The 8,744-nt window shown below is 36.6% G+C and overlaps 1 pseudogene; it reads right to left on the reverse strand.

Moving 5' to 3' along the window:
- Positions 1-1,028: 1,028 nt before the first annotated feature.
- Positions 1,029-3,366, reverse strand: LOC114173358 (annotated as a pseudogene).
- Positions 3,367-8,744: the final 5,378 nt, after the last annotated feature.

Consider the following 8,744-nt stretch of genomic DNA (forward strand, 5'->3'; position numbering starts at 1 on the left):
ATGGATCCAGTTTCCTAAATATTGAGCACTTAAAAACAATCCTATTTGATAAAATATTTTTTTAAAATAAATTCTATTTTCTAGAAAATTCATTTTAAAATTAAATTTACAAATTAATTTTTTCGGTGTCAAATAACACCACTGTGACGGAAAAATGAACAGATACTTTTTATGCTTGGGATTATTAAAGAGTATTTCTTTATTAATTGTCGTAGATTTACTATTTATTTTAATAAACGAAGGTAACGTAATTTTAAAGATATAATAAAAAAATGAAAAGTGTATTTTTTTAATTAATTATTATAGAAAAAGAATAACAGAAGAGTGAAGAAAGAAATTAAAAAAGATGGTGAAAACTGAGAGAAAGTTATATGGATCATGTAAAATGTAAGTAAAATGTGTATCATTATTTCATTGTGTTGTTGTTTTACTTTTTGGTTGCGCCGCGTCTTTAGTATAACGAAAAAAGGCGTTAAACAAGTTGAGAGTGCCCTTTATTAAACTGAATTAGTCGGTGTGGTGCCATAAATTTGGGTGTTTTTTTTTTTTCTTCTTGCAGAGACTACAGTGTTGAGTTGGGAATTAAAACCGTCAACAGTTTTGGATTGCGTAGATTAGAAAGACGTAGGTGAAGGGAAGAGTAGAGAGTAGTAGTAATAGTCTTATCTTCATGGAGCTAAGGTTTGGCCAAAAAGTGTAAACACTCTTTTATCTGTATGAGACAGTGATAGACACCCATTAAAGAAAAAACGGTACCACGACACAAAACAAAATAACCTCACTGGATTCTCAATTGGAAAAGGATCAAGTGAAAAGCTGACTGTGTAGTAGCAAATCACGGACACACAAAAGATAATCATACTAGATTTCAAACTATATTGTGTCACACGCACGCTCCATCACCTTAATGGTAACTATTACACAGTATAGCGACAAAAACAAAAACGTAATTCAGAAAAATAATGCTCACTGTTATCATAAATTGTATGTAGATCCATATGAATACTGTATAAGGAATAATGGAGATCTATGAGGAACAAGCCTTATTCTGTGTTTAATGAACAAAGTGATGGAAGAAGAAGAAGCTTGAATCAATCACAAATATTAGTTATACTGTAACATAATGCTGATTGCTGAGGTGTTTTTTTTTTCGGTATAAATCGGACACATTTACAATATGAAAAGAAAAATTTACAGCACACACCTGCGGTCAGAACTGGCGACAAATTTCTGACCTACTTCACATTGGAAATGTCGGCATCTTGCTCCTCTCTTGGGTTGAGGTTTCCACGTGTTAAGTACAGTCATTGCCTGCAGGCTACAGGGTTTGTCCAAAGGCCACTGAAAATCTCTGGAGATCTTTGCTATATATATCCGAGGGTTGAAAGTGCTGGCTGTGCTGCCAACTGGTACTTGATTCGTCTGCTATGAACCCTGTTTCTGGCTTCACCTCATCATTGTAGAGAGAGTGAGTGGTTTGATGATGATGCTGCTGCACTGTGCTTCCCAGGAAAAAAGGGGTGTTGTTCAGATACTCCGACCATTTGATGTCTTCTGCTTCTGATGCAAGGGCACCACATGAGAAGAATGAGCATCTTTAGTATCTGTCTTGGTGCCAGATTCTGGGTGCAGCCCCCATGTTATTGTGCTGCCATGATCAAGGAAGTTAGTGCTGCTTTGTAATTGGATGCTGCAGCTACTGCTCCCATTGCTTTTGCTTGCATTGTTGTTGTTGTTGTTGTTATTGCTGAAGGTACTTCCTTCCCAGTTCTGAACCCCGTCAGAAAATATGGAAGAAGGGTTGTTGTTGTTATTAGACTGGAGGCTGACGGTGGGCTTTACATGTGTTGAGAACACAGAATGGAGCATGGTGGAATTCAGCTCTGACATCATCTGGGAAGAAGTGGAACCAGGAATGAAACAAAGTGGGGTGTTGTTGGGGTTTGCAGTAGTGAGTCCCATGTTTGGTCCGTAGTTCAGGTGCTGGAAAGGGAAATATCCCATTCCCATCATATCAGAACTAGCCATGGAGCTGTTGTTGTCATGACAAGTGCCAAACCTGTCTAGGCTGCTGCTGCTATTGTTGTTGTTGTTGTTGCCACCACTGCTGATCTTTGAGGTAGCAGAAACTTCAAGGGGATATCTATCCATTGGCATAGAAGTAGTATTAGATGTAGTTATGGGCTTTTGCTTTGGTGGCTCAACAACACTCATCTCATTGGAGCCTTTCTGGTTGCTTCTGTCAGCTGTGAGACCCTTGTCCTTGTCATTCTCAACCTCGGAGAGGGGTTGGTGTGTGTTTGGGTCAATGCCTCTTTGCCTAAGCTTCTTCTTCAGACACGAATTCCATAGATTCTTTATCTCATTATCAGTTCTTCCTGGTAACTGGGCTGCGATCTGCGACCACCTGGTACACCCATCAAAACTTCAAAACCATGAAACAAAAACATGTATCGCCGACAACCTTAGAAAATGGAAAACATAACAGTACTACCTGTTGCCAAGGACTGCATGAAGTTCAATTATGGAGTTCTCCTCTTGCTGCGAGAACGCCCCTCTCTTCAAATCTGGCCTAAGGTAATTAATCCACCTTAATCTGCAGCTCTTGCCACACCTCTGAAGGCCTGACACACAAACATGACATAGAGAAAGGAAGAAAGTTTGAGAGAAGGATTAAAAGAGTTATTGTGTTGTGCAGATGGTGCGATATTGATAAAGTGATGATGAAAGATTATGTGTTGCAGAGAGTAGTGGTACCAGCTAGTTTTGGAACGGAGCTCCAACATCCATGGCCATGTTTGGTGATGTAATTCAAAAGCTTCTCGTCTTCCTCCGGAGACCAGAGGCCTTTACGAAGCTTCTGTTTGTAGCAGCAAGAGTGTCTCCCCATGTGCACTATGGCTGCCTTAAGCGATTTGAAATGTTTGTTAAAAGCGGCAAAGTCTTGTGTCAGAAGCTACGTGGATGGTTAAGAAGGACACAGGGGGTTTGATGTGAATTAATGGGAGGCTTTGGAGCTTAAGAATTTTGCAACTTGCATAGAGATTCGAATATATAGAAGGAGCCTTATAATATAAGAAGGGTGATTGGACACTGTCGTTTTGAATTTATATATCTGACCTTCCAGAACTAGCTTCATCTCTTTTCTTCACGAGACATTCCACATAATTGTTTCGGTCCCACACTCTGATCAAACGGGTGACATGCCACCAGGGAGGATCATATGCTTTGACTTATTTATGTGAATGTCCACCACCACCATGGCCATTGGTCACCCTTTTTCTTTTCAGGTTTTTGTTACCAGAAAATGGTGTTTGCAGTTTCACAGCCAAGAGTTTTACACTCCCAATCAACTACTACTTACAACTACTTATCCAAGCTCAGTGTGTGGTTTAATACGATATAATTATTTTTTATTGTGAGAGATAGAGAAAGACGAGACAGAATAGGTTAAAGTGTGTGTTGTTTAGTTTATTAATAAAAAGAGTGATGTAATAAGATAGGAAGGGGAAAAAAACAGTTGTGAAATGGGTATATATGGGAAAAGTTAAGTTGGTTGTAAGGGAGTGAAGGTAGTCCTAAAGATAGGTATGTGAGAAATTGTGGTACAATGGTAGCTAGGACGGTTTTCACTTTTAACCGACCTTGGTGGTTATGTAATATGTACCATGCTGGTTTAGAGCATATAGTTGTTATCTCGTGAGTTTGAAAGTTGTGGGGTGTGACGAAATTTCTCCATTCCCACATGAGTTGGATTGGATGAGAGAGAAGAAAGGAATTTGATTTGGGGGAGTGGCATGGCCTAGGCAAAGGCAAGTCCAAGATTAGTAATAAGAAGTAGAAATAAAGGAGTTGAATTAAGAAGGGCAAAATTCTCGTGGAAAAGTAAAGGCTTAGAGGGGTAATGTAAGCAAACAAAGCATACTGCATTAAATTCACGATAACAGAAGCTTCTCTAGCTTCTCTTGCTCCTATTGCTGATAATACTTCAAGTTTTGAAAACTCTATAGCCCTTTCCTTTTCTTGTCCAACTTTTCCGCCAGATACTCTTTGGTACAAAACTGACCTTCTCTTCTTTTTAGCTTTTAGGGATCATTTTTCAAAAATCATTATCCTTTGGAAAAGTTCCATCCTTTGGGTACAAATACAAATTTACTTTTGACAAACCACCTAGTTAAGCTCACATTTCTTCTCATAGAAATTGTTGGACTTCAACCAACTATCCAAATGATTCATCATTTTTGCATTTTGAAAATTAAGTCTCTTTTTCATTAAATGTCCATTTCTTCAATTTCAACGTTCGACCTTTATCAAAATTCTGCGTCTCTGTGGAAACATACTAAAACCGTCCTTGTTTTATGTAGAGTACCATAACCATAGTTAATAATAGAGACAAACAACTCTATACAAGTACGACAATCGCAATAATATAACTGTCCCTTTAATTCGCTTATCCAACCCTGCATTTTTTTATAACCACATTCAACCTTATTATTTTATCTTTACCAACATATTTTAAGAACGCCTTCTATTTTCTATTGGACCAAACTTCACATTCATTACGTCTAAACTCATCAAATTTCCTCTGTTACTATGTCTGCATCTCTGTCTCGTATCTACTTAGTATTTATACCGCTCACCATCTACTGTCAAATTCAGAAAACATACCAAGAAGGTTTGTGCAACTTCAAAAATATTGCATTGTAGGAGAAAGATAAAAAATAAAGTGACCAAAAAGTTAGAAAGTTTGAGAAATGCACAATTGAGTCTCATAATTTCAGCTTTGTGTACAGAAAAATAAATCATTGAGAAAAGTTACCTGTGGTTCAGTTAAAAAACAATTGTGTTTGCAAAAAGATATTCAACAAGTTTGGCTAGCGATAGCTTTCCCCTCTCTAGGGACAAATCAAAAAAGTGGAGCAGAGAGATCAGAGGTCCAAAAAGCCCATCAGCATTCTGACTTTTTGCTAGAAAAAAGTCAATTTTAAATGGCATTGTAATTCGTGTCTTGGATGGAGATTGGAGGATTCCTCACTATGTCATTGAGTTCTTGCTGAAAGGTAATTATCTAAACTAAGCCTTTCACTCTACAGAGTTTGTCTGCTAGAGAATTCAAAAGTTAACAGAGAAAATGATAATACCACAACCAGTTAGTTAAATCGGGGACTAGTTACTGTGTGCTAACAGAATGAATGGTATGTAATGAATAAAGTTTAACAATTTCGACTAACAGAATTAGCCTTCAATTATCAGATATAGTTGTTGAGGGAAAAAAAAGGACATGGCCATCGAGTAGTAAATTAATCGATGTCATAGACATTCGCTTCAATCATTTCAAAACAGGAAAACTTAACAGCAATAAGGGTCGCAGCATGTGTCTAAAGTAATGTATATTGAAGATAGATTGAAAGGGTGACCTACTTCTTTTATGTGGGAAAAAATAAATTAATTACATTAGATATCTTGGAATAGAAGTATTACATGACATTGTACGCATAATAAATTAAACTTTTCCTTTGTCCTTCTGAGATGGCACAAATTGTACAATATTCTCTGCAAGTTATTCATGGCGCACAAGAATCCAAAATAGTGTCTTGTCCTGAAGTGCTTCATTTTTTTCACAAACACGTTCTAAACCCATAAGGGTATCTTCCTTCACCTCTCAATGATACAATGCAAGTTTATATATTAGTAATATTAGTTTTGATATCTTTCTGCGATTGCGTGTCTATTTGTTCTGACATATTGTGAGGTTCCGCGGCCTAAGCCATGTCCTAATTCAGCCATCCAATTGGACATTTTGAATTATAAATAAGTCCTCCATGGAAAGATGCTTGTAATCTCCATAGTCCACGACCATACCTCATCATGCACCTCTAGGCTTATCTTATATTTCCCTTATGAGCTGTTTCAAGAAGTCAAACTCACAACATTGTAAAATGTTTATACACTCCATTACACTTGCTGTCTAAACACGTCTATAATATATGTCGGCTTCGTTGTCCTTCGGATATTCGCAGCAAAAATAATCAACTGGGTCATTTCATTACTGACAAAAATGAAGTTGGTCAGCCTTATAATTGAACCAATGTTTTCTAGTCCTATTCTTCTTCCACCCCTTTTGCATTTTTTTTTTTTTTTTTTTTTCATTTCTTGCGTGAAATCAAAATTGATGTCTATGTTTATGGGACAAATGAAGCGGTCTTGTTTTAACAATAAATAATGATAACTTGTTTTGTTATGTTATGGTAGGGGCAAATATTCGGTTCCAGGATAGAAGCTAGGGTGGCACCTTAATTCTTGTTAGAAACACGCTTGTATGGAAGAACCGTTCATGGAATCTGAATATGTTTTACTTTTTCATTTTGTTTTTTGAAAATTAACTGGCCATTACTAGTCACACAACACAAAGGTAAGAGCCAATAGGTATGTCAAATTCTCTTGAGCCATGCATTTTGATAATCAGAGGCAGACAATAGTTGAGACAAATCTAATCCAAAATCACTTGGACACTTTGCTGTGTATTTGTCTCACAAGTTGCTTTGCTTCGATTGCTTTGTGATGGTTGAATATATATATATATATATATATGTGGAAATTTCAGTAATTGCAGGTACTGGTCCCCTAGTTATTCTGCAGCAAAGAGCAATGCATAAGAAAGGAATTGTGTGGCATTATCGTCAATTTGGGAATATGTGATGTTAATCTTGGTAGGCCACACCTAAAGTTAAGCTTATTATTTAGGTCCAATGCATAGTGCCATAAATGAGAGATAAAGGACTATAAGACATAAGTATGACACTCTTTCCTTAAAGAAAAGAAAAATTGTATTCAAGTCTCTTCTAATTTGTCCACAAATCATTGATTGCCAGTATTGAAACAAGTTGAACAACAAAAATCTTGTCCTCACTACGAGCCCTCCACAGGTAAAATACAATGTATGTTAAAATTGATGGCCTGAAATTTCAAACACTAACCAAAATACAAGCAGTGCAGACAATTGGTAGCAACCATGACACTTCAATTGGTATTCTGCTGCTTGAGTGGCTCAATATGACCGTAGCAGGTTGAGTGAAAAATGTCTCTGTGACATAAAGCAGAAGAATAATTTGGTTTTAGAAATTGTTAATTATTTTATAAAATTTTCTAGAAGAGGTGGCAACTTTGTGCAAAGGCTGGCTTATCATGTGGGAGGGTGTAATAACAGTACTAGAAACGATTTTAATGATTTAAAAGGATGTGATGAAAGAAAAGAAAAATGTGTGATTTGAAATGCTTAAACCCCCGAGTTATAATTTTGATGGGAGGTTTGAGAAGGAAATTTGATGATCATAATGGGCATTTGAAATAGAAGGAGACATAATCCACTTGCCCTTGAAAAATGAAGATGCCTCTGCATTATCCTAAAAACCAGCATTTCCACATCTAATCCTACAACAGACAACTAATTGACAAGAAAGAGTAGTTGTTAGAACTCATAATTTCACTATACTTAACCATGTTTGCTTGGTATAATTGAACTAGCTTGTTAATGGGAGATATTTGATTATAATAATCAACACGAAACTGTAGAAATAGTTGTAACCACTCTGGAGTTAAGCTTACTTTGCACAATTTGGTCTCTGTCAAAGTTCCCACCAATACTATTATTATTTAGCATAGGCCTAAAGTGAAGTGTGTTTTCTTAAGTTAGACCCCAGAAGGAAGAAGTGTGTTACTATGATTAGAAATTAAGCAGCTGAAGAATTTGACAAGAGTTTGAGGTTGTTCCTTAGGAACATATTTTGCTTAGTTAAAAGTAATTAGGAAATTGGCATGAGTAGAAGAAGGAGTGTTAGTAGTAGAAAGTATGATGGAATGGAATGGAATAGAATTCGTGGCCAGCGAGTTCCCACCTTGATTTGTTGGATAACTGAAACTAGTAATGTTCACAAAAGTTTGAGTCTAAGAAGACCATATTAACCCGGTAAATTGGCCCATTAAGCGTGATTGGAAACACAGGCACATGCAAAACTTCATGTGTTTTAGTTAACAGCAACTTAGTTATCTTTAGTCTTGTCAAAGCAAGAAGCGATGATGATGATGACAGAAACATGAGTGTCTCATTCTTGACGTTGCTTTCCATTTATGGAAGATTAAGATCCAACTAATAATGATTATTAAGTTAAGGTCTAGAAGGCGTTCCCCACTAATCAGGTGGATTAGTTTATTAAGTGTAATCTATGAAAGAATGGTATAACCCCATCAATTATGAAAAGGGTTTGTCTGGTTGAAATGTTGGTTTGTACCCCATCTTTGCATAATTACATTTTTCACTTTTGCTTTGTAGTGGGAAATGATAGTCAACTTTATTGCTACATTTACATGATTGCTTGTGATTTTGGGAGAGAGCTTATGCCTCCATTTGAACTATTTGAGATTCTAATAGGCATTAGGTGTGGGACTTGAGTCTTCTCAATCAGAAGTTGTTTGTGGAACTTGGGGAATACTCCACACAATTTCATTACAAAGGTCTAATCAAACTCAAAGAGAAAACTAGTGCCAGACATTAGACACACCAATATCTAATTCGATCATCCTTCCACATCGTACATTCTTCTTGATAGGTTATATTTTTTCATATAGGTTATGGTTATAGACATGGGCATGGTTATGGCATGGGCATTGGGAGATTGTGATTCCATATGGTTATATGACATTAGTCTTACACATATAAGACCTTAGACACCACTTTTACTCCAATG

The sequence above is a fragment of the Vigna unguiculata genome, chromosome 1, assembly GCF_004118075.2.
Source record: "Vigna unguiculata cultivar IT97K-499-35 chromosome 1, ASM411807v1, whole genome shotgun sequence".
Taxonomy (NCBI): domain Eukaryota; kingdom Viridiplantae; phylum Streptophyta; class Magnoliopsida; order Fabales; family Fabaceae; genus Vigna; species Vigna unguiculata.